The sequence below is a fragment of the Dromaius novaehollandiae genome, chromosome 7, assembly GCF_036370855.1.
Source record: "Dromaius novaehollandiae isolate bDroNov1 chromosome 7, bDroNov1.hap1, whole genome shotgun sequence".
In the NCBI taxonomy this organism is placed as follows: Eukaryota; Metazoa; Chordata; class Aves; order Casuariiformes; family Dromaiidae; genus Dromaius; species Dromaius novaehollandiae.
In genome coordinates, this window is record NC_088104.1 from 41,721,772 (window position 1) to 41,745,279 (window position 23,508).

Here is a 23,508-nt window from a genome sequence, read left to right on the forward strand (position 1 = left end):
TTATAACATAGAGAAGCCCTAAAGCCTTGCTTCATATAAAGGTTTCTGCAATTGCAAGCCATGGGGATATGAATAAGACTACCTCCAAAATGCCTTGTAACAAGTGACTGTATGGTGGTGCATGCTTGCATGTACAGCAAAGTCTGCACAGCATCTGTAGGAGCCATAACACAGCATCTTTCTAGGAATCCCTCTCATCCTTGAAGATTCAGCATGAAAGGTGAGCTCTCCCTGTGAAATAGGGGTTGAGGTTGCTGCTGGAATACAGTCTTGCACTTTTTGTGGAGCTGCACTGCCCCTTAGGGACCCTTAAAGGAAGTTCTGCCTCCTGGAGCACTAGGTGTAAAGTAAGGGGGGTGCCTGAAATAGATAAAATTTAGAAAAAGCTCCGTACGTTCAGCATTGAATTTGACCAGTTGACAGGAGATTCCCTATACTGGGCATGTAAAATGTTGCTAGAACCTCCGCTGTTGATTCACTGCAGGAAAACCTCCTTTTGTGAGTCTGACAATTGTATGTAGGCTGGTAAAATTTCTTCTGTAGTTTTGCACTTGAAAAGTGAATTGGGTGAATAAGTTGAAATAGATCTACTTCTGACTGTCATTTGTGCTTGAGAAATGGAAATAAGGAGTTTTAAAATGTTAGAGACTAAAAAACACAGACTACATTTGAAAAATATCTGTTTTACTATTTAATTTTAGCTATCTATTAGAAATTATTCTCCTTGTAGGTGGATATGTCAAAATAGAAAAAGTAAAAAATGGATTTTAACAGTATTATCACAACATACAACTCATTTGGAAATGTGATGCATTGACTCAGCGGGTTTATCTTAGTGTTTGGAAGGATAGAACTATATCCTGTCTAAATATAACATGGAATCATGCACTGTTATGCCTTTATAGTAGCGAACACCATTTGGGCTTTCTGATTTGCTGTCAGTGATATTTCTCTACCTATTCTGTTGTAGATGAAACCTTCCAAATCTTATTTCTGTCATCTTCCCAATTCTATTTCCGTACCTGTTACCATTTCTTCACTTTTACCAGACCTTGTGCCCTCACCCATTTGTGTTCTAACACTGCAAGACCCTATCTAATGCTTTCATTACTCTAATGATTCTTTTCTTGCAAAGAGAGAACAAGCTGTTTCAGCAAGCCTGTTACAAATTTTCAGATAGTTTCAGAGATGTGATTTATTCTCAGGTTTTAAATCCATCCAGTTCAGTATTGTACTCGTAGTGGAACATGTCCATTTCTCAAACTGCTTAAATATTTGTATCATATTTAAAAGTATTTACAGGTGCAAATACATAAGAAAAAAAATGTAGGGAAATTCCATTAATATTTTCTGAAGCGTGATTTGTTTCCTGTTAACCTAGGGGAAGAAATTATTGAAAATTTACGACATTAAGCTCAGAAATAAGCTTTCCTAAAATGAAGCACTTGAGTTATTTATATATTTATTAAACATTTACGACACCAGCCCACAGCTCTAGGAACTGTGGACTAGGTGAAAGCTTCTGAAAGTTAAGTGTCTGATGCCCAATTCAGAACTGAAAAGTTTAAAAAGTTTTCAAGTTAAGAAGAAGCTGATAGTACTGTCTACCTGTTCTCTGCCTCCATAGATACGTGCTTGAAGCCTGACGCTAGAAAGCCCTGAGCACTGGCTAGCAGACACCAATTCTAATTTGTGTGAAACATGAGGATGCTCTCTATTCATCCCTCTCTAGTACACCCAATTTAGTGTGACATACCAGTTTTCTTGCCTTGCAGGGGTCTGTTGCTGCTGTGCTGAGTAGTTTCAAAGCCTTCTGCATGCCATGAGAGTTAGACACTCATCTTCCTCGTCTTCAGGCTGCAAGGAATACTCTTCCAGCATATCACATGTGGTCTTACTGATTCCTTCTAGTAGTAAAAGTGAGTTTGTTGCGATCTCTCTGCAGCACCTTTGCCAAGCACTGGCATAGCATCAACGCTATGTCAGCTGTCATATATCAGATATCAGTAAATGATAAGGAGGGAGAAAAAGTTAAATGGGCATTTGAGTGGCTGGAAACAACTTCTGTGTGCGTGTATACACACACACACCTTACTGGAAAAAGCATTCCTTGCAGAAGACGACCACTTAGATCACTGCAAGTGGGGTGAACTGGTGGATGCCTGTTACTGGGAAGACAGTGATAACTGTCTGAATACAGGCACTAGAGGAGAAGCATAAGGAAAATGAGGACAAAGGAAATTCAGAATTGGTGGAAAAAAATTCAGCTCAAGTGTGGGAAGAAGTGGAAGGAGGCTAGCAATGCTGAATAGTGGTCATATTTTCCAAACCATTCCTTCACCTTCATGCTTCCAGCCATACAGTCAAATGTGGGTCCTGCTTTTCTGAGCGTTAGCCAGACAATCTCAAAAAAAAAGCTACCCCACTCTTGTCTTTTGCTTTCACTGTCAGTTATATAACATAGCACTAAGGAAGCAGCAAACATAACTACCAGTTAGGAAGAGGGGGTATTACCTTATGTTCATCTGTGGCTGCCGCCGTTATTCAACAAAGCAAGTTACCTTAGGGAATTATAGCCAGTCCCGCATGTTCAGAGAAGACATCTCAAAATGCGAGTATTTATATACAAGAGGTGAAAATTGAACTGATATGAAGAGACGACACAGGTATTTTATGTGGTCCAAAATTTCACATCTCTCCTTCTTCTTTCCTCCCTCCCCCCCCTTCAGATTTAAGAGAATTTCTCTAGAAAATAGATTTTCTTTTGTGTGTGTATATTTCAATATATAAATAACATTGTATTTTATCAGAGCAATTAGCTGTAAGTGTTGCCAGAGTGTGGAAGAAAGCAGTCTCAGTTGTATCTCTCATTCTGAGGTTTTCTTTTCTCCCATGATCATTTATCACTTGTGTCAATTGCTGTGAAACATGATTCCATCTTTTCAATTTTATTCAGATTTAGGCCCAGCTTTTGCTCAATTCTTTTGCATGAAAAATCTGTCCCTGTTTTGTTTATTTGAAGAAATGCCCTTTTCACATTCCTTATTTTAGATAATGGAGCGGAAAGTCGCTCTATCTCAGTGTGTCTTTTGCACATTGATTTCGTTCTGTATTTGAAATGTAATTTGTCTCTTCCCCACCCTCTGTGTACATTTGTAGCTACTCCTTCTGCATCAGATAGTCATTGGGAAACTGCTGTTTTACAAGTTTTATTGTCACCCTTTTGGCTACGATACAAAAAATTGTCTAAATGTATATCCAGCCTTTCCTCCATGCTCAATGATTAGGACATGGGAAAATGCGAAAAATATGTGATCCATAAAAGACAATGGCAGGTGGAAATGGCAGCATTTGTTCATCGAGGTAGACAGGATTCTTTATGCTGAACCTTTTCACTTAAAGGCAGGTTATAAACAAACAAAAAACCTCAAGGAACACCCTTTACTAACTCAAAGGCAGCCAGCAGCAGAGACCTGAGCACAAAAATGAATCAGTACTTTTTCACTATCTCTTGATACTAATCCAAGGTAAAAGCCTGAAAGATTTTATTATTAATTTTTTTTTTTTTTTTTTTTTTTTTTTTTTTTGCCTATCTGAAGGAAACGAAAGGAGGCTGGAAGTCAGTGTGTTATGTATTTCCGTCTCGCTGCTTCTGTGGAGGCATGGTCTAGAATACTTTGTGGGGGAAAATATGCAAGTCAATAGAAAAGGATTATTGAACTATAGATATTTTAACAAGAATTCATAGGCCTGACTGCAGTTAGACCTGAAGAGCCCTGCTGCATCTCTAATCTGTTCCTTTCTGAGCTCCCCTTTGCCTAGCTGCAGTGTGTTGGAGACGACCACTCTTCCAGCCACCGGTGTGCTCAGGCACTCCCTTAGTGCTCGTTAAAGGTGAGGGCCGAGTTTGTGGCTTTGTGAGGGCATCCTGCCCTCTGGTGATTGCTGCCAGGGAATCTGGCGCTGAGGGGGCTGCAGACAAAGGGCTTTCACGAGGCCTCTTCACTCATTCTCTCTCCTTCTCCTGACAATCCCTCCTTTGCATGTTATATCATGTCGAATGATTTGATTTTGGACGCGACCTCCAGAGGGTCGGCAGAGCCTACCTTGTGCAGTCTCAACACATGCAACAAGAGCGAGGTGCCTCAGCACAAGCCTTGCCAGCCTGTTCCCCCCACCTGCCTGCTGCTACACTGCTGCTGTTGTCTCCCCTTCCCTCAGCCAGCTCTGCCAGAACAGGCCAATATAGCATCTACGCTGCACCTTGCTTCTAATAGGCAGCAGTATTTGGTACAGCGTGGGATGCCTGGTGAATGCACAGCATCAACACTGGTATTAATTTTTGCTTTGCAAGGATGGGTAGGGATCTTTTAAGCCATCCAGCTTTTTATCCATGCTTCTGCTACAATATTCATTGTATTTTTCATGTAATCCTATCCTCTCTTGTGCAGGTATCTATGTACAGTGTAGCAGCTGCAAGACGCAGAGTTAAACAGAAAATCCTGGTACCATTCGGGGTAGTTTCTCCATTGCTGCTGGATGTGCTTGGCATACACAGTCATGCTCATTTGTTCATTTTTGGGGAAAGATACAAGGAAGAGAAAGCTCAGAAAACTTGAAGTAGTGTTCTTCTGACCTCAGGACAACTTTCTGATCTATCAAGCAAAGAAACATTTGTTTAATTAGGTACCAAGGATGGATGAACAACACAGCAAAGTGTTCACCTCTTTCTCATGCTGGTTGTACCACATCGGAGATCTGTGTTCATTAAACACCTTGCACCCCAAGCTTATACTGACGCATGCTGTTGGCTGCATGCGGTCTGCTGTGGCAGATAGCTGCTGAGGGAAGGGATCCAGGGAAAAGTTCTTGAGCAGTCCCGTACGTGTGCAAATAATGCCCTGGAGGTTTTAATAACTACGTGAGATGGAGTATTTCTTAGGGAGAGGAGTATTAGGACTTGTTATCTCCCTAGCGTAAAAAATTTTGGAAGGATATTTGGCTAAATGACTTTGGAAGGATAGCTGGCCAAATCAATAGAGGCAATTTCTCCTTTCTTCCTTAAATTAAATGTTTATGTCATTACCTTCCCTACTAAACTAAGTTTCCCAATTTACTCTCTAAAAGGCACTGGAGCTGTGCAGCAGTTATCAATGTCTGTTGACTTCAACAGTTATCTGTGGGTGCTAGGATGATTGAAATGTATTTCTCGGGATAAATGTGATGGTTTTTAAAAAGAACCCAGTAACTCTGTCTTTGCTTTGCTCCACAGTAGTGATTAATGCATTATGTTCTTCCTCAAAGTCCTCCTAATTTAAAAAAAAAAAAAAAGAAAAAAGAAAGAAAAGAAAAAAGGATTTTCTAAAGAAGTAACAATTTATTTTGAAAGAGAGATGTTTTAAAAAATATCGGAGGCGGGGCAAAAAACAAGTTTGCCCACAAGTTGTTTGAAACCCATGGTATGTGATACGCAGCTGATGGTGTCACACTTCAGTAAGTTTACTGGTTGATTATGCTCTAATCCAAAGGGGAAAGTTGCACTTTTTCTCATGAATTAGCTTTCCAAAACATCTCTATTGAAATTAAATTTTTGATTTGCTGCTAACAGCTGCAGAGGAAAATGGTTCTTCCTGCAAACAAAAGTAGGAAAATGTCATTTAAAATTGTAATGTCCTCAAGGGAGAAGATATCTGTGCAGTATTGTTTGGAGGGATATGTCTCAGCATGGTATCCAGTTGTCAGTATTATAATAAAGGTTCTCGGGGCTTCTAAACTAGGTCACCAAATAGATCAGGGACAAAAAAAGAAAGAAGGATAGTCTTCAGCTGTCTCTGACTGTGAGTCTTGGTGAAAAATATACATATGATCTATATGTATGCACTGTCAGTAAAAGAAAGGGATTAATTCTCAGGCAGTGTGGCAGGGTATCTTGAAAACTTCTAAGCAAATTCGCTTATCCCAAGCAACGTAAAAAACAATGCTATGTGTGTGGAGAGACGTGTGTTGACAGAGGACACTGAAAGATGACCTTCAATAAACTGGTGTTTTGATGGGAAATTGAGAAATATTTACCAATAGCTGTAAAGAGAGAGTAAGAAGGCTCTCACGTGGGAGACCAGTGAGGAGCTATGCTGTGCTGACAGGCACTGATTCCATAACACCTTTCTGCATTTTTTTTTTTTCCTTCTGATTTCAGAGAGGCTTACTTCAGGGATGCTTATCCATTTTAAGTGCAGGCTTTAGGTAGGCTGGTGTAGCACTATGCATTACGATAGCTCTGGCTTAATTTTGAGAATTGAATAATTTTTAGAATTTGAGTAAGATGAAAGGAAGGAAACACCAGATACTGTCTGCAGCCACAAAAATAGGAGTAGACTTTACAAATCAGTAAGTAGAGCGAACTGTCTGTGCTTAAGCGTGGGATTGGTGGAATGGAATAAGGCACGTGTCGCTGTTGTTACAGCACCCAGGCTGGCCGTGCTCTTTCTGTCGCAGTTTTGCCTTTGCCTTTTACTTGACTTCTTATCTTGCATTGGTGCCATCATGGTGTTGTTTGGGGAGCAGCACAACAGCCTGAAACAGCAGCTTTAGAAGAATTTCAGAAAGCCTTTTGGGAAGATGGTTGTGCGATATTCCTACAGGGGGCTAGCATAAGGTCCTCATAAAAAAATATTGGAGGCATTTCTCAACCCTTTCTCTCTTCCTTTGAACAAGGAATACTCAGCTTTCAGGAACAGGACGTACTAACAAGGTCTGAATTAGATACCTGAAGGCAAGCGAGAGTCTTTTAACAGTAGTGCGGTGAAGAGGACCACAACTCAAGCCACCTGCGTGCAGGCAGATAAAAAGAAGGTACAGACCTGGGAGCTGAAAAAGGCATCTTCCATATGTAGGGTGCTCTGCGACTCCGCACACGCTTTCACCGATGGCTGGGGGAAAGTGGGGTCACCAAAGTGGGTGTTGCCTCCAATCCAAAAAAACCAAAAAACCAAAAAAACCCACCCAACCCCCAAACACCTCACCTCCCGAAACTCCCTGTAAAAGATGTGGCGGGGAGCAGAGCAGAGCAGAGAGATGATGCTGGTGGAGTTTGTCTACTTCTGGGGCTTTTCTGCATTTCTTTTTTGTGCGGTTAGTTTATTAATAATTTGCATTAGTTATGTTGAGGCAGTTCATGGAGGAGTGAATTAATACCTCATTTATATTAAAGAACAACATGATTGATGTGCTAATTACATGGGTGCTTGTTCTCAGGATTTTGTTTTGTTAAACACAAATATGAAGGCCATCTCCCATAGGAAGCTCGGGTAATATATTTACCATAACAAGGGCAAAAGGTATTATTTTTCAGGTTCATGAATTGTATTTGCCTTTCTTGCTGTGTAGAATTCAAACAAGAACTGGAATATTGGTGGGTATGGGGGAGTGAGGAGTTAGGGGCTTGCAAGTCCATAGTGTTGATACCAGGTGCTCTTCTGCATAAGTGATATAAGTACACAGGCCACTAGTTGAGTGTAAGGATGTAATTAATCCTGCTGACACCAAAATAAATTGCCTTAGTTTGTTGTTCAGCTCTGCTTTGTGGAACTAATTGTGTGCTTAAAATTAGGCATATAACTTAAGTGTCAGGCTTCATCACAGTCAGAATTCAGAGCACAGTATGGATCCATCCATAATTTAAAATATCATTGTGACAACCCATTTTTTTTATCCCACGCAAGCCTTGTTTTTCCAAAGTTGCTCTCATTTTGAACCCTTGAATTTGCACAAAAAGCCCCAGTTCCTCTATTCAACTCTGTATATGTGCAGGAATAGGTCTTAAATAGTGTATTGTAAAGCTGTGCTGTTATATATCCAGGTACACACACAACATCTGATTTATTTATTATTTTAAGAGTGATTTTAGGTGTGGCCTAAGAGACTGAAATATTTCAGTACAGCTTCTTGCTGCATTTTCTTCCTTTTAAAGCCTTAATGGCCTGAGCACATTTATTTGTGCAGGTTTGCAGGGGTAAAATAAACTAGGCCAAATGTGTTTTAGAAAGCTTTAAAAACAGCTTAAAGTAGATGTTTCTATAAATCCCTGTTTTATTACTCTAAGTGCAGTTATTTCATGGGATAGGATACTGGCTATTGTTTCCTTTTGCACTTCTGCTAGTTACACACAGCTGATCAGTGGCATTTACAGAGGGAGAGTCAAGCACATTAAGTAACTGTTTGCGTGGTGCTACATGCTGAAATAATAAGCCAGTCCAAATTCCCATGAACTTTAGTGGTATTTTTTTTTCTCCTAAGCAATTGTCTCTACAAGTCCCATTAAATTAACAAAAGATTTCTGTCGACTGCGTTAGGTTTGGGATCTGGTGGCAGGGATTTAAGCATGAACACTGCAGAACTTTATCCACATTGCATGCAAAGTGAAATAATAATTTAGTATGTAAAGAATTTATCAGTTGCAAAAACTGGGGAGGAAAATGTTCAAAGCCATGTGTGGTGACCCAGTCCTATGGATCTGTTGATATTAAAGAGATGCAGCCCTGTGCACCACTGTAAAAGTGCACCTCTAACGGGCCAGTTACATGCTGCAATGAGGCTAATAGTTTCAACAAGTTCATTTTTATCCCTTCCGGAAAAGTTTTACTTCAAGGACAGATGCGGTGTGTTAAAATGCCTGATGCAGATGTCGGATTTCTGTATAGGCATGGTTTGGTCCTCTGGAATAGAGAATACTACTGTAATGAATTCTTTTTTCAAAACCACATGAGAGTTTTGCAGACCTGGGCTCTAGACTTGCTATGGCCGTACCTTTGAGGGCTTTTTGGTGAAATTTTGGTGGGGAGTGGGGAAAGCGTTCTGCATCTGCATTGGTGACATTATAACCTCCCACTATATGTAATAAACTCATCTGCTCTGCATAATGCAATATTGAAAGGGCACATAGGGAAGAGCAGTGTGCCGGTCACCTGTACTTGATGAGCTGAACTTGAGCATGTGTCGCTCATTTACTAACTGAACCTCTACTTCCAGCTCTCTGTAGCTATTGTAAAAGATTTTTGTCTGTACAGCTGCTATTTAAAGATGGAGAGTTGAAGCTTTTCATGCTCTGTTTGCTTCCTTTTTTCTTCCATGTGGTAGGGGAACTAATGAGGCACCTCTTAGATGAGTATAGTGGCTCCAGTAAAATTATCATTTAGATTTGTTTTTGATGCTTTTGTCCAGTGGATATTATTATTTGTTTTAAAAAAATGGAGGATGTTTAATTAGAAGATGAAACAATATTAATATTAAAATTGACATTAATATGACTTGGTGTATTCTGCCAAATCAGAGTAATTAATGGTAGTATTAATGGTCTACATAATTTCCGATTAAATGGCAATTTAAATTCCTATATTTCTGTGTTTGTAATATCAGAGCTGAATATTTTGTGTCATTGTTGCTTTAAGTACTCTACATTAAAGTACTTATAAAGGAAATGTTATTTAGTACTTTTAGAATTATAGTGTGGTGCCACTATGTATAAAACTAAACTAATCTAAGATGTGCCCCATTAGTTTTCTTACTATGTGGAGTAAAAAATTTGCCAGCATTAGTCTTTAAACTGTGCATTTCGCACTTCTGCAATTATCATACTGATGACTTTTTTTCTGTGACAAATAGACTATTGAGTTCTGTTGCTCTCTCTACTTCCTAGCAGTTCTTAAAATTACAATAATATTGAGCTCATAATGGGAATGGTGGGGGATTTTTTCAGACTGCAATATATATTGATCAAACGTAAAGGATATTAAACAGATACTAACATTAGAATGTGTGCTAGAGCTGTATATATACTGTACTTCATCAGCTGGTTTTGAAAAGCTGATCAAAATTGGCTCTGTTTTGGTTGCTGGTTTTTAGTTAGTAGAAAGGGTTTAGTTTTAGTGCTGTGAAATATTCTTGAGTTTAGAGGAGATTGGATTTGTACTTCAGAAAACTTGCATGTTCCTTCTGGAAATTTTATATAGGTGTCATTCACATAGGTACTGCTGAATAATGTACAGACTCCTTAATGCCTGAACTGATAATTAATCAATGATTATCTGAATATGTCATCCAGAAGACTTCACTGAAGCAGCCATTGGCAACCTTTCACAGGTAGCGTGCCAGACTGTTCCCAAAATAGAGAGTGAATGTCTTGGTTTGAAAACAAAATATGCAGCAATGCAGATATGCTGACCCTCAGAAGAAAAGTGTCTGTCTTGTGCCTTGTTCAGTGTTTTACAGCCGAGTAAGGCATCCACTGCCTGCTCCTGAAGTACTAGCCCTTTACGTGCCATTCAAAATCTGCCAAGTTAGTATCTTTGCTGTGTAGGCGGTAGGTTACTGATCCCATTACTACAGGGTAGCAGCACCAAGCAGTCCTTGCGTTTCTCTCACCATTGCCTGCTTGCCAAGCTTTCATCAAACAAAACTCCGTTTCATTCAATTATTAAGTAGTTACCATTTTCACTTTGCCTCTTGCACTTGTTTACTGCACTGCTCATAGAAATGTTGCATTATCATATGTTTCACTGTTCTTTGAGGTTGTACTTTTTATCTTTGCTTCATAATTGCAAAATCTTGTAACTATATACGTGAAATTTTTCCAAATGACTTGTGTAAGATGCAATGCCCTAATTCATCCATATTTTTCTTAAAGATATCACCATTTTTTTCTTCACAGAATAGATTACATAAGAATAAAACTTCTTTATAGGTCTAGTCTCCCTCATGTTAAGAGTAAGCAGAAACAAACCCCACAGGTGATTCACAGTCCTATGGCATCTTTATGATACACTAATGTTTACATGTGTAGAAGACAACTTTAGGAAACTACCATTGCTCCAGTCTTTTCATCATCTTAGTGGCCCTCCGCTGGACTCTGTCCAGTAGCTCCATGTCTGTCTTGTATTGGGGAGCCCAGAACTGGACACAGCACTCCAGGTGTGGCCTTACCAGAGCGTGATGATTACCTCCCTTGACCTGCTGGTAATGTTCTTCCTAACGCAACCCAGGATACCCATTGGCCCTCTTGGCCACGAGGGTATATTACTGACTCATGTTCAACTTATTGTCCACCAGGTCCTCCTCCGCAGAGCTGCTTTCCAGCAGGTCAGCCCCCAGCCTGTACTGATGCATGGGGTTATTCCTCCCTAGGTGCAGGACCCCGCACTTGTCTTTGTTGAACTTCATGAGGTTCCTCTCCCCCCAACTCTCCAGCCTGTCGAGGTCCCTCTGAAGGGCAGCAGAGCTCTGTGGTCTGTCAGCCACTGCTCCCAGTTTTGTCTCGTCAGCAAACTTGCTGAGGGTGCACTCTGTCCCTTCATCCAGGTCATCGATGAATAAGTTGGACAAGACTGGACCCAGTACTGACCGCTGGGGGACACCGCTAGCTACAGGCCTCCAGCTAGACCGTGGTGCTGACCACAACCCTCTGAGCTCTGCCATTCAGACAGTTCTCAATCCACCTCTCTGTCCACTCATCTAACCCACATTTCCTGAGCTTGTCTATGAGGATGTTATGGGAGACGGTGTCAGAAGCCTTACTGAAGTCAAGGTAGACAACATCCACTGCTTTCCCCTCATCTACCCAGCCAGTTATTCCATCATAGAAGGCCATCAGATTGGTTAAGCATGTTTTCCCCTTGGTGATGAATCCATGCTGACTACTTCTGATGGCCGCCTTATGTATGGAGATGGCATCCAGGATGAGCTGCCCCGTCACCTTTCCAGGGATCGAGGTGAGGCTGACTGGCCTCTGGGTCCTCCTCCTTACCCTTTTTTGAAGACTAGAGTGACATTTCCTTTCTTCTTACTGCTTTAAAAGTACATATTCCTTACTTTTTATTAATGAGCATTGAAGAAAGCAGCAGCAGTCTTTGAGACTGATATTTATCCTTTATTATGGCTCTGTTTGAAGTGAATTGAAAGCCATCTGGAAGCAAGATAAATGCTGACCCTTCAGGTAAGTATTGCTAAGAGATTGCAGTTGTTGAAAATACGTAATCGTTTTAGTTGCGTGTATGCTTTTACCCTTCCAGCACAGTTTACATAAACACTGTCTTTGCAGGAGTCTTGCTTTTGGATGTTTACCACAGACCACAGCAGCTAACAAAGTAGTTGCATGTAGGGTTAGAAAGTCGTCTTGATACTGTGCAATACCATGTCAGAGCAAGTTAATCGTATCAAGTTAGTTAATAGGCTAACTCCTCAGCATGGCGGAAGATTTTGATTTATTAGAACTACTTCTGAACATACAAGTAGGGACTGTAAATGGTAGCAGATGCTAAGAACAGGAAGAAAGGTGGCAGTTGAAATTTAGCTTCAGATGACAGATGCACATTGTCAGAGATGCACATTCTTACTAGCCTTAGTTTCTAATATACACTTCCAGGTATATGACTTTGAACTCCTCTATCTACTGTCTTTAATGCATCCTTCAACTCTACAAAGGCTAGAATCATCTTAGGAATTGACACGATCTGGTAGGTTTGTTTTTTGTGTCTAGGAGCTTGTAGAGAAATATGTGATAAACAGGAGATTCAACCAATAAGATTTTTCTTTATGCTGTCAACATTCATTACATGAAACGTTTTCAAGTCTTTGTCAAAATGTAAATGTTACGTTTATTACTATATAGTAGGATGTTAGTAATATAGATGGAATTAGGCTGAGACAAAGGTGTGAAAGCATCTGTACATCCTTGCACACTGGGGAGAGCAATGTGGCTTTGTGTAAGCAATCTAGGAAGTTTCTAGACTGCATTGATGATAATTTCCTAATTCAAATGCTAGAGAGACCAGCCAGGGTAACACTCCAGTTGACCTGCTGCTTACAAACTGAGAAGAACCGGTGACGAATGTGAGTGTAAATGGCAGCCTGGGCTGCAGTAACCACAAGATGTTTGAATACCGACCCCAGAAGAAGGCTGGGAAGGTGAGCCACAGAGCTAGGGCTGTGGGCTTCATGAAAGCAGACCTCAGCATGTTTAGGGAATCGTTGGGCAGAATCTCTTGGGACATTGCCATCATGGAGAACTGGCTGATTTTTAAGGACTCCTCATTGAGAGCTCAGGCATGAACTGTTCCATTGTGCAGGGTAGTTCAGAAGGTCTAAGGCCTAGGTGGGGAGCTTCTTAATTAACTAAAGCACAGAAAGAGAGAACGTGAGAAGTAGAGACATGGACAAGCAAAAAAGTGTAAAAGCATTCAAGGACAAAAGAATGGCAACCCAAGCTGGAGCTAAAACTATCTAGAGCTCTAAAGAGAAGCAAATATACTAGTACAAAAAGGAAGTTCAGAGAAAATGCATCCACTGTTGAATGGAAAAGGCAGCTGAGTGATGGATGATACAAAGAAAGCTGAAACACTCAAAGCCTCTTTTGCTTCAGTCTTCACAGGTGAAGCATACTCCAGAGGCCTGTGCATACCATCATGGGTTAGATGGAGAGGGATAGCCAGCAGTGGGCGAGCAACAAGTTAGGAGATACTTAGAGAAGCATTTCCTATATTATCATAATCATAGCACTACATTTTTACTTCATTCAATTAGGAAAAAACAAAACAAACCCAAACCCCAAACAAATAGAAGAAAAGTAGGAGCAGAGATCCTGGAAAGGCAATGTTTTGGGGTTATTCCTGAGTTAAAGCATGTTAATAGTCCAGTCATTAAAGTTAACTTGATCATGTTTGCCTTTTGTGTATTTTGCACTCTGATCACCAAAATATTGTTTGAATCCTAACCATTCAAATGCAATGAATATATATTACACTGAATAACGGGGAGTAGTCAAGAAATGAAGTAATTTGACCCAGTTTCTGTGCTCTCTAGGGCTAGATAAATGTCAGGACTGCTATATGAAAGGCTTTTGTTTCTTTTAAAAAATCTTTTATTGACAACATTTAGAATACATCTTCAGCTTTTTGTGGTGTCCTAGAATGAATACATCTCTTATTTCTTCTGTACCCCAAGTCCCTTTATACTGTGCATGTTGAAAGTGGAAGGAAATCCTGAGAGCTATTTCTGATTCTCCTAAACAAGTGGATCTAGGTCTCTCTAAGGTTGTTTTCCAGTACTGAAGATATTTGCTTTCTGCTTTCTTCCCCTGTAATGCCTACAGACAACAAAACAGACAGAGAATTTAAAGAGGAGAAAAGAGAGAGAGGGAAAGAGGTAATTTTCCAAATATTGCATAGCAAGTATTCTAAAAATTACATGGTTAAGCCAGTTAATGGCTTAACTTAATCCAATAGAGTATTTTTTTTTCTGTAAGTGTTTATACATAATTCCATAGCAGAGTCAGCAATTCAAAAACATATATACATATTTCACTCAGTTCTCCTAAAGCAGGATTACTTTGTTCAAGTCTCGCGAAACATTTCAGGAATTTTATTCTTAACCTCCATTAGTACTGTCTGTATAGCTTAGCTCATAGAAGTCTTAAGGAAGGATATGATGCTATCTGTAAGCCATTAAGTCTATAATTCTGTAAGTGTTCTATAAGTTCTATAGGTATTCTCTCTTTGATCTAGTAAGCTGAGTATTATGTGCAGCTGGAAAGTGAAGCTGGCCAGATTTTGAAATAAAGTTCTTAAAAAATGAGGCTAATTAACCCTTACAACAACTTAGCAAAGCAAATTGTGGCTTTTCTTGCACTTCAGGTTTTTAAATATATATTGTGTTCCTTTCAAAAGGGTAAATTCTCATACAAACCAGTGTAATGGATTGGGTGCAGGAACCTTGTAGTTGAACTCTGCAACCTGTGTTTCAAGTTGAAAATTTGCTCAGGAAATCAGTTGTGTTTAGCGTTTTCGTTAGCAGCAAGGGTGACAGAATACAGAATAGCTTATAAAATATGTAGATGGCACCAAGCTATGAGGGGTTGCAAATAACTTTCTGTATCAGATCAGAATTCAAAATAAACCTGGAAAATTGGAGAGATGGTTTGAAATCAGCAAGGCAAAATTCAATAAAGTGAAGTGCTGTATGATAAATTTAGGAAGAAGAATTCAGATACACAGATACAAAATAGGGAATATCTGTCAAGAGAGAAAACGGGTAACAAAGCAAGTGCGTCTACATTGTATTACTGTTGCAAACTAGGGGCATGTAAATCTGGAATGTGTAACTAGGAATGCAGTGTGTATAACACTGGGTAATTATTCCAAATTAGGTTAGCAAAGTCTCACCTGAAATATTTGTATCCATATTTGGGCAGAGGTTTTAAAATTTAGAAAGCTGGATCAGTGAGAGGACTGGGTTTGCCTAATTTAAAACTAAATGTTGGTAACAGCCTTCTGCTCGATAAAGATTTTAGGAGAAAAGGTAGAGAGAAATTCTTCTCTGTATTCCTGATGGCACAACGAAGGGAAGTGTGTGATTTGCATTCGGAAGGATGTAGGTGGCATTTCAGCAAACACTTTGGTTGGGGCGGACAAGCTCCTTTGCAGAGCTTTGGAGACCACCTAAGCTCTGCAGCCTCCAAGGGAGGCATCACGAGACTAGAGAATTACCGTGCTCCTTTCTAAACCTAAAATCCATTTCTCTCTTGTATGTGTGTCCAATTAAGAGGAACTTCAGATGAAGAGCATGATTTATAGGCATCAACTTTGCCTTTTAGTGCAGGATGTGAACTTTCCCGACTGAAAAAACTATTTGTTTATGTAACTTTCTTCCTGCAAGAGTTTCCATTAATTCTGTTGATGGGAGCATTCTTCAGTATTATAGTATGGAAGCAGAGCGTAGAGCATACCTGTCCCTGCCTTCAAGAGTGGGAAAGAAACAGAGGAGGAAAGTGACCTTGAAAAGTTAATGCATTACTTTCTTATTAATTTAGAATGCGAGTTGGCAGTTTGATGCTCTAATTGCAAATTATATTTTTAAATACTTTCTTTTATCAACCTTGATAATTTAACAAAATTCACCAACTGGCAAGTTGCAAGTAGTGTTCCTTCCAAACTTTTATATACCACAACACTGCTCCTAATCATCTGTGAAAAAGCTGCCATGCAACAGAAGACTGGGAATTGCTAACAGTAATGATGGAAACTAATTCAAAGCAGGCCACAGGTAGAAGCTTTTGCAAAAGCAATCTGCATCTTTTCAAGTTGGTCAAGCTAAAATTGCCTTTTAGAAAAGCAGTTTCTTTCATTACAAGAGAAGACAAGCTATTATCTCAGTAGCCAAAAAGTACCTAATGCACAGGTCAGAAAATAGGCAAGCATTGTATCTTGAATAGGGAGTTTTGTGCAAGTTTGCCTGAATTGTAAAGGCAGGCCTTTCCCTTTGCCTTTGTTGTGTGCTAAGTGGTTCAGAATCGCTGAATAATGATAAATCATTCAGAATCATTCGAAAAATACAGGCTATTCTTTTGTGAAGATTTGGGCTTGCTCTGACCTTGCTTATCTACAGCCTCTTTCCTAGTGTACCCAGGAGTTATCCTGCGAGGTACCATCTCTTTCAGAATTTCTTTCAAGAGCGTGCGGATCTAAACTCACCCATTTCCATAATAACTGTAATTTAATCCTCACATGGGACTGCCTTTCCCTAAAAGAAGGTAATGTAGCACATTTTGTGGAGGAAGTGATAGTGAAAGATGAATTACGTGGTGATGGGCCGCGTAGGTTGTGGTTGGTAATTCTATGCAAGGAGGTACGGCTCCCATGCCAAAGTGCAGGTATTCTGAAAGGCCATCAATATTTTAACTTACTTTTGTTGCATCTTCTGGTCTGCTGCTTCTTTTATATTCTACTTTTCTTTTGGCTTAATTACTTAATTACCTTAAGATAGGCCAGGCACCTGAAAAGTTGACTCAAATTGGGAAATTGATTCTGACATGTATGAAATAAGAAAGAGCCTGTGAACCACAGGCTCGCAGGGAATGATTCCTGAAGTACAGTTTCTGTTTGTTTGCTTGTTTTAAAGTAACCTTAATCTTACCAAAAAAATACCCCAAACTATTTAATCTGTGTCCTAAATTTAGATGGATTGTTCTCTTCTCAGCTTTGTCATTATCTAAACTGTGTGACGATTAAATTTAAGAAAAAAAAAAAAAAAAAAAAAAACTCCGTGGGTTCTGCAGGGCTGCAAATAAACAAGAGCTTCCTCTCTGGAGTAAGGTGGTTGTCTGCCACCTTGGTTGAAGGAAGGTTAGGAATACGTTATTTTTGTACTGTGTAGCAGCTAACATTGTAGACTAAGTGATTTTTTGGCCAGCAGTAATTATCCACAACCTTGTGAGGAAAAGGAAGGAATGAATAAGTAAAGATTCTCGAAGAGGTGCTTTAGCTTCACACCAGTTGTTATTTACAAGTATTGCAGAGGAAGGGCTTAACATTGGGTTGCTGAGGCTGGCGGTACGCGGGAACGTAACAAAACAAACAGTATGTATGTTATCATATGGGTGCCAGAAAAATCCTCTTTCTCTGACCTAATGACTCTCTGCTGAAAAGGATTATATATGTTTTTAACTTCATATGCTATGAAATCATGAGGACTCCTGGCAGTGCGTAATACAAGAACGTGCATAGATCTTCAAAGAACCGAGACCTGAAACACATGAAAATCATCTTTAGAGTTTTGAATTTTTCTGAGACTTGATCTGGGGCCAGTCTTTGTTGTTAAGGAGAAAATGGCCTTAGAGTGGCCCAGCGCGCACGTAATCACATCTGATGCAGGAAAGCCTAGGTTGATCCCAACACTCAGAGATCTAGTACAAATTAGTGGGTTTTGGTAATTGCACACAAAAAGGGTAACCAGAATAAAGCGATCAGGGATGGAGCATCACATAATGAACTATATTCATTTCTCGCCCCAACAGCATCTTGTTTTTATCTGTCAGGCATAACAGAGTACTGTTTGGTACAATTATTTGTAGAGGCACTGTATGTTGCATGGAGTGTTGCCTTTTTGAAGTCATCTTTTGTTGAGAGGAGAGCTGTTTTTACAAGCTCAAAAGCGCGTGAATTCATGATATGCTCCTTCACAAGAATAAATATGTTTGTTACAGTGATGCAGCTAAGATTGAAGATTTTGTGTGCATGGTGAATAGAATAAGTAAATTAGTGAGCACTGTAAATTAATACATCTTTTGGCCTTGGAGATATGGATTGGAGTTTCTGGGGGATTTTGGTCTAAGGTCCAAAGAAGATATACCAAGATTTGCAGGATGGTCTAGAAGGCCAGCTCTAGGGGTGTTGAGATTCTAGCAAGTTTTCCCCCTCCTACAGCCTGAGTCACAGGAGCATGGGAAGCAGCCAGGAATTTTGTCAGACAAGATTGAGATTTTTAAACGCTTCTGTGATTGAGAGCTATCCCTTACTTCCAGGCTCGTATTTGCATAAATGAAACACAACTTACGAGCTTTGTGTTGTATTTTCCCCTACTTATCCATTTTATGGTCTTTGCTTTCCCTTTTGCGTCTGTTTTATTTCTTGTTTTCTCCTTTCAAAGCATTTTCCCCTCTTCCATTTCGCCGCAAAAAGGTGTATTTCAAAGCCTCAAACAGGAATGCAAAGCTTTTCGGTTATGCCACCTTTGCATAATGAAGCCCCACATTAAATGTCAGTGTTACAGCTCTTGCTGAAGCATGCTGGCAGGTGAGACCCAATAGCTCAAGCCAAGATGAAAAGGTGCTAAAAGTGACTGCATTAGTGAGATGTGGTTCAGGGAAGACGTATCAGGATAAATTATAATAGGCAAAATAATTGACTAGGCTTTTGTGATGTTTTTGTTTTAAAGTTACTGATAAATCAGGGACCCAATTTTGGCAAGAATTCTTCTCTACCAGGAAAGTCTCTTTTGTTTGTTTTTGTTTTCTCTCCCCTCAACCCTGGTTAATTAGGTAAAGAAGAAAATAACAGGTATGCTGAAGGATGTTTCAAACACAGGATCAATTGAATCTGTTTTCCCTTTGCTCTCTCTCCCTGGCTTCATGCTCATAAAGACAGACAGAGTAAAGGGATTTTCATGACCAATAGCTCAGTCCCCATATATTTAGAAGCTAGGGACTTTGGATCCTCTGTGATGTGGTAATTCACCTTCTTAATGATTTGAAATTTTGTTGTGTTCTTCTACCTCTTTACTTGTCATAGCTTTAGACATTGGCCTTGATGACAATTCAATCCTTGGAGTGAGACAGTACAGATAAGAAAGGGACAGCGATCCTCCAAGCGTGGTAGCCAAATGTGGGGCCGAACTGGACCACAGTGGGGTTTTTTGCCTCAGAAGCTGTTGCTAACACAGAGAGGTAGAAAAATGCAATGCAATAAGGTCTTTCCAATTCGATGATCCATTGCTATAGAAACGATTCCTGATGGTTTGGTTAATTTGTGTTAGATCTCAGCACTAGTTAGTGACCAGTGAAATTTGGAACAGAATAGTATTTCACCTTTACAAATTCTTTAGATTTTTAGGATGCTGTCCAGCAATATAATGAAGTATATGCAAGCAAACAATATCAGTGATTCCAGTAGGGCCATCGATGTCGTAATATTTAGGCATGTATTTTGTGTTTGAGGCCGTAATAAATAGCCATCCTCTAGAATGCAGTGTGTGTTATATCCTTGCTTTCAAAACATACAGACTTACATATTCTGCTTTTCTGTTCCAGCGCAGCTAGTGGGATTGATGTTAGAGGAAGAAATATCTACAATTTCCTAACAATTTCCATTATAAAACTGAGTTTTCAGCTCTTCATAGCTTAATCAAAATGTAACTACTCAAGCTGAAATTTTTCATGCTAGCTATCTGAGTAAGGCTGAATATTTTGTGAAAGAAAGCAGCAGCTAAAATGGCTCTTGGACCAAAAAAAAAATGTTATTTTACCCAGGAGGAACTCTCCTGATCTCATATTTTGGAGACAAGAAATGTAGCAGAAAAGCTTTCTGGTACCAAATAGCTCCTGGCGTTAAAAAAATAGTCTTTGCCAGTGTCTGGGAATGCATATAAATTTGACCAAATCATGAGTTTCTAAAAATTAGTATCACAAGTGATATTCAGTATTCTATGTTATAATTTGGCAGCTAAATTTTATCTATATTGGGAGCATACTTCTCTATAATGCCTATATGGGAAACCTTAGAAAAGTGGATTCTCCCCTTACGCTGCCACAGAGCAGTTGTATGAGGCTGGACAAGTCATTTAAAAAGTGCTCAGATGGTCATTAATTTTGCATTCTTTGTTTCCTGAGTGCCTACTTTTAGGCAGCCTGGGTTACATTTTGAGTTTTGAACTCTTGCTACTCCTGCAGTCTCCTGAGATCCAAAGGAAACTAGTGCTGCAAAAAAGCTGAATATTTAGTGACTCTGTGACAGATTTTAGCAACTAAAATCAATCATAATTATTTTTCAATGCCTTAGTATCCTGCATCTGTGGAATGGGGAGTAATTGCTTTTATTCCTTAGGAGAGGTTTGAGATGATGCCTTTGTTCAGCTGATGTTTGCCCTTCACATACTAGCACTGTCTATTTTGTGCACTGAATGTACCAGGGCTCAGTGGGAATGCTGCTACCTTAGGATTTGAAGGAACTCCAAGCGATCAGCCAGTCCCTTCTGTTCCCTAGGTAATATGCGGTGGATGCTTTGAGAGCTTTAAGAACGGGCTAATGATGGTTAAGGTTGCACAGGTTACAACATTTTCTAACCTGATGGTTGATTTTATGTGTATACAGTGCTTAAATGAGGTACACAGTGAAGTATTTTGCATCTGAAGATACCATATTTTTAGTTATGATTTGGTCAAAATAAGTTAAAATAATTGATGATTGTTTTGAAAGCAAATTACTGGGAGCACTATATATCTACCATGGCAAGTGCTGAAGACATGAGAATGGCTTATAATGCCAAAATTAGTTGTGTAAACATGGGTATTTATGTACTCAACGGCAGCAAATGAGAGGTTTTTTTTCTTGGCTGAATCTCCTCTGATTTGACTTCCATCCCAAAAAAGGAGGAGGAGAAAACTAATGTTCCTATCACATATGTTCCATTATTGATTTTCATTCCAATCTATCCCAAGTCTTCTGTGCTGGAGATAATTAGAGCCTGTGAGCAGAGATGAAGCAAAAATCTATACAATGCTGGATTGCCAGAAATGAAGACAAGGGTGCCTAATTAATGTTGCATATAGTGCTCTTTTTTTGGATGAATGGGTTTCCCTTTCTCAGAAGCAGCTCAGCAGTGGTTATGTCACAAGCTTGCTGTTAATTAAATGGTGTTCACTGTGTGCCTATAAAAATGCCACGGAGAAGAAAACCGTGGACGGCCGCAGCGTTGTACAAGAGCTCTGCAATTAAAAAGAAAAGTGCAAAATTGTGGGCTTCATTCTGATGGCAAGATATTATTTTCTTTCATTTTAAATACACTTTATGGATCATCACAAAGCTCTTTAGAAACCTTTAGAGAAGCCTGGACATTTCAAAAGCTGGACTGGGAGCGTGTTGGGAGGGTTAAAAGCCAGGGAGACTCTTCCTCACAGCTGATGAATGAAAGCACAGCTTGCTTCTGTAGCAGCTGCAGCCCAGCGAGCCAGCAAAGACTATTCAGAAGCCAAGTCCGAATCTAGAGGAAGCTCATAGATTAACTTTTTTCTGGATTTGGAGCAAGAGATTGCATGGACTGAAGGTGATTGAAGTGAGGTTTGTGTAACACATCTCTAGGAACTGGGAATGCAGGTGTTTAGGAAGACCGCGAAAGAGAGAACTGACAGAAAGTCAGAGAAAAGCTGACACTTCACACTGGGCATGCACTCAACTCGTGGTGGAAATACTTGGAGAGGAGAATTGGAGATTCCAAGTTTGAGAAGCTTTTGGGAGCAGAAGTATCTGAAATAAATTAAGAGAAAGTATTAAAATGTGTTAAGATGGTACTTTTTGTCTGTTTTCTTCAAATAACAGAAGGATCAAATTGTTCCCAAGACAGAAAAGTGCACTCTTTCAAAGCTTGCATCACGGACCGCCGTGAATAGTGATGAAGCTTCTCGCAGTAGCACATGCGCTCATTGGTTTTGCAGTGGGCACCCTTGCCCTTCTCTCTAGCCTTCCTGAATCCACTTCCATTTCTTTTTCCTTTGCTACATCCAAAAGAGCTAAGGACCTTGTTGCTAGTGAGTAAAAGAGGTGCTCTTGCACTGGTCTTGCTTTCATGTGCTGCTCTGCCATGCACAAGCCAGCAGGGAAGGTCCCACTTAACCCAGCTCGCCTTGATGCTTTCAGAGGCTGAGGGAAGAGTGTATGTAGCCCTGATGCATTTCTCTTTATGGTTATTATCCTGCTCATTTTTCTGTGAAGCTGGATCCCCTTCGTGGCTGTCCTCAGAATAACAATGTGATGTGCCTGCGTGTGCTGCAGAAAGCCATGATATGAAGTTGGGATTTTTGGTGTGTAGGAAGTCTCCCGTGGTCGAGAGACTTCTGGGAGAGCTGTCCTCATCCTGTCATTTGCAGGCCACTTGCATGCCTTCTTTCAGCCTTTAATTCTCCTTTCATCTCTATTCCCTCCTTGCTCTCCTAGGTATATTTTGTGGCCAGTCCGAATGGTACAATTGTTTTCTGTTCCTCTCTGGAGAATTTAAATAACATCATTCCCTCCTTCTCTTTTCTCCCTGTAAATGAAAAGTAGTTTCTCTTTTTTAGGCAAAGACAGAGGACATTTTTGTCTGCTTAAGAAATTAGAGAATGAGTAAAATCCAGACTCCTTGGTCAAACAAACGAGCCTACCTGGTGCATCTGTGGAAAGTGAAAATCTTCCTAGGCGGTGCCTTAAACAGTAAGAGTAGCTATTTTTTCTGATGAAATTCTAGTTGACATAAATATGTTTTTAGCATGAACTTGATAGAGGAGTCATATTTCCCAGCATAATAGAAGCTATGGTCATGATTTGGGGAATTTTCTGAAATAATTAGCATGCAAAAGAAAGACACTATTTAAAAAAGAGATTTTTGTACTGAAGTAGTCATGTGCCTCTTATGACCTCTCTTTTCTTCCTGTTTGGCTGCTTGGCATCTTCTCTCTCTTTTCTGTTTCTGTTTTAATAAAAACTTTTCTCTGCAAACTGTCAGCTCTGATGAACGACTTAAAAAGGTGCACACATAGGTTATGATTCCTCTCCCCTACTTTGCGTTTAGATTCTGAATGCCAGATTTGGTATATTTAATAACCTACTTCTGGGGCTTAGGCTGACTTCTAGATACTGTTCAGTGTTTGACAAATACTAAAACACTGCAATAATTTAAATCAAATAAGCGTGTGAAACATGGTACTTGTTATCTTTCCAACAGGTTTATTTTCTCCTCTAGGTCCATTTTAGGCATACTGCCATTGCCAAATCAAAATTAAACTGAGCTTTCAGAGTGGGGGTGTGATAGGGGTATGATTGCCATTATGTTTTGGTGTGCTATGTAATACAAACTGAAAACATGTAACACATTTTGAGTATAGCGTCAAAATGGATTTTCTGACCATAGCTTTGTCCCAGTGAGTAGGTGCTAAAG

General features: G+C 39.7%; 1 protein-coding gene across 3 annotated transcripts in view; it reads left to right on the top strand.

Annotated features, from left to right (window-relative positions):
* SPAG16 (sperm associated antigen 16) overlaps positions 1-23,508 on the top strand; it is a 416,305-nt gene that overhangs the window by 197,582 nt on the left and 195,215 nt on the right. The window lies entirely within an intron of this gene.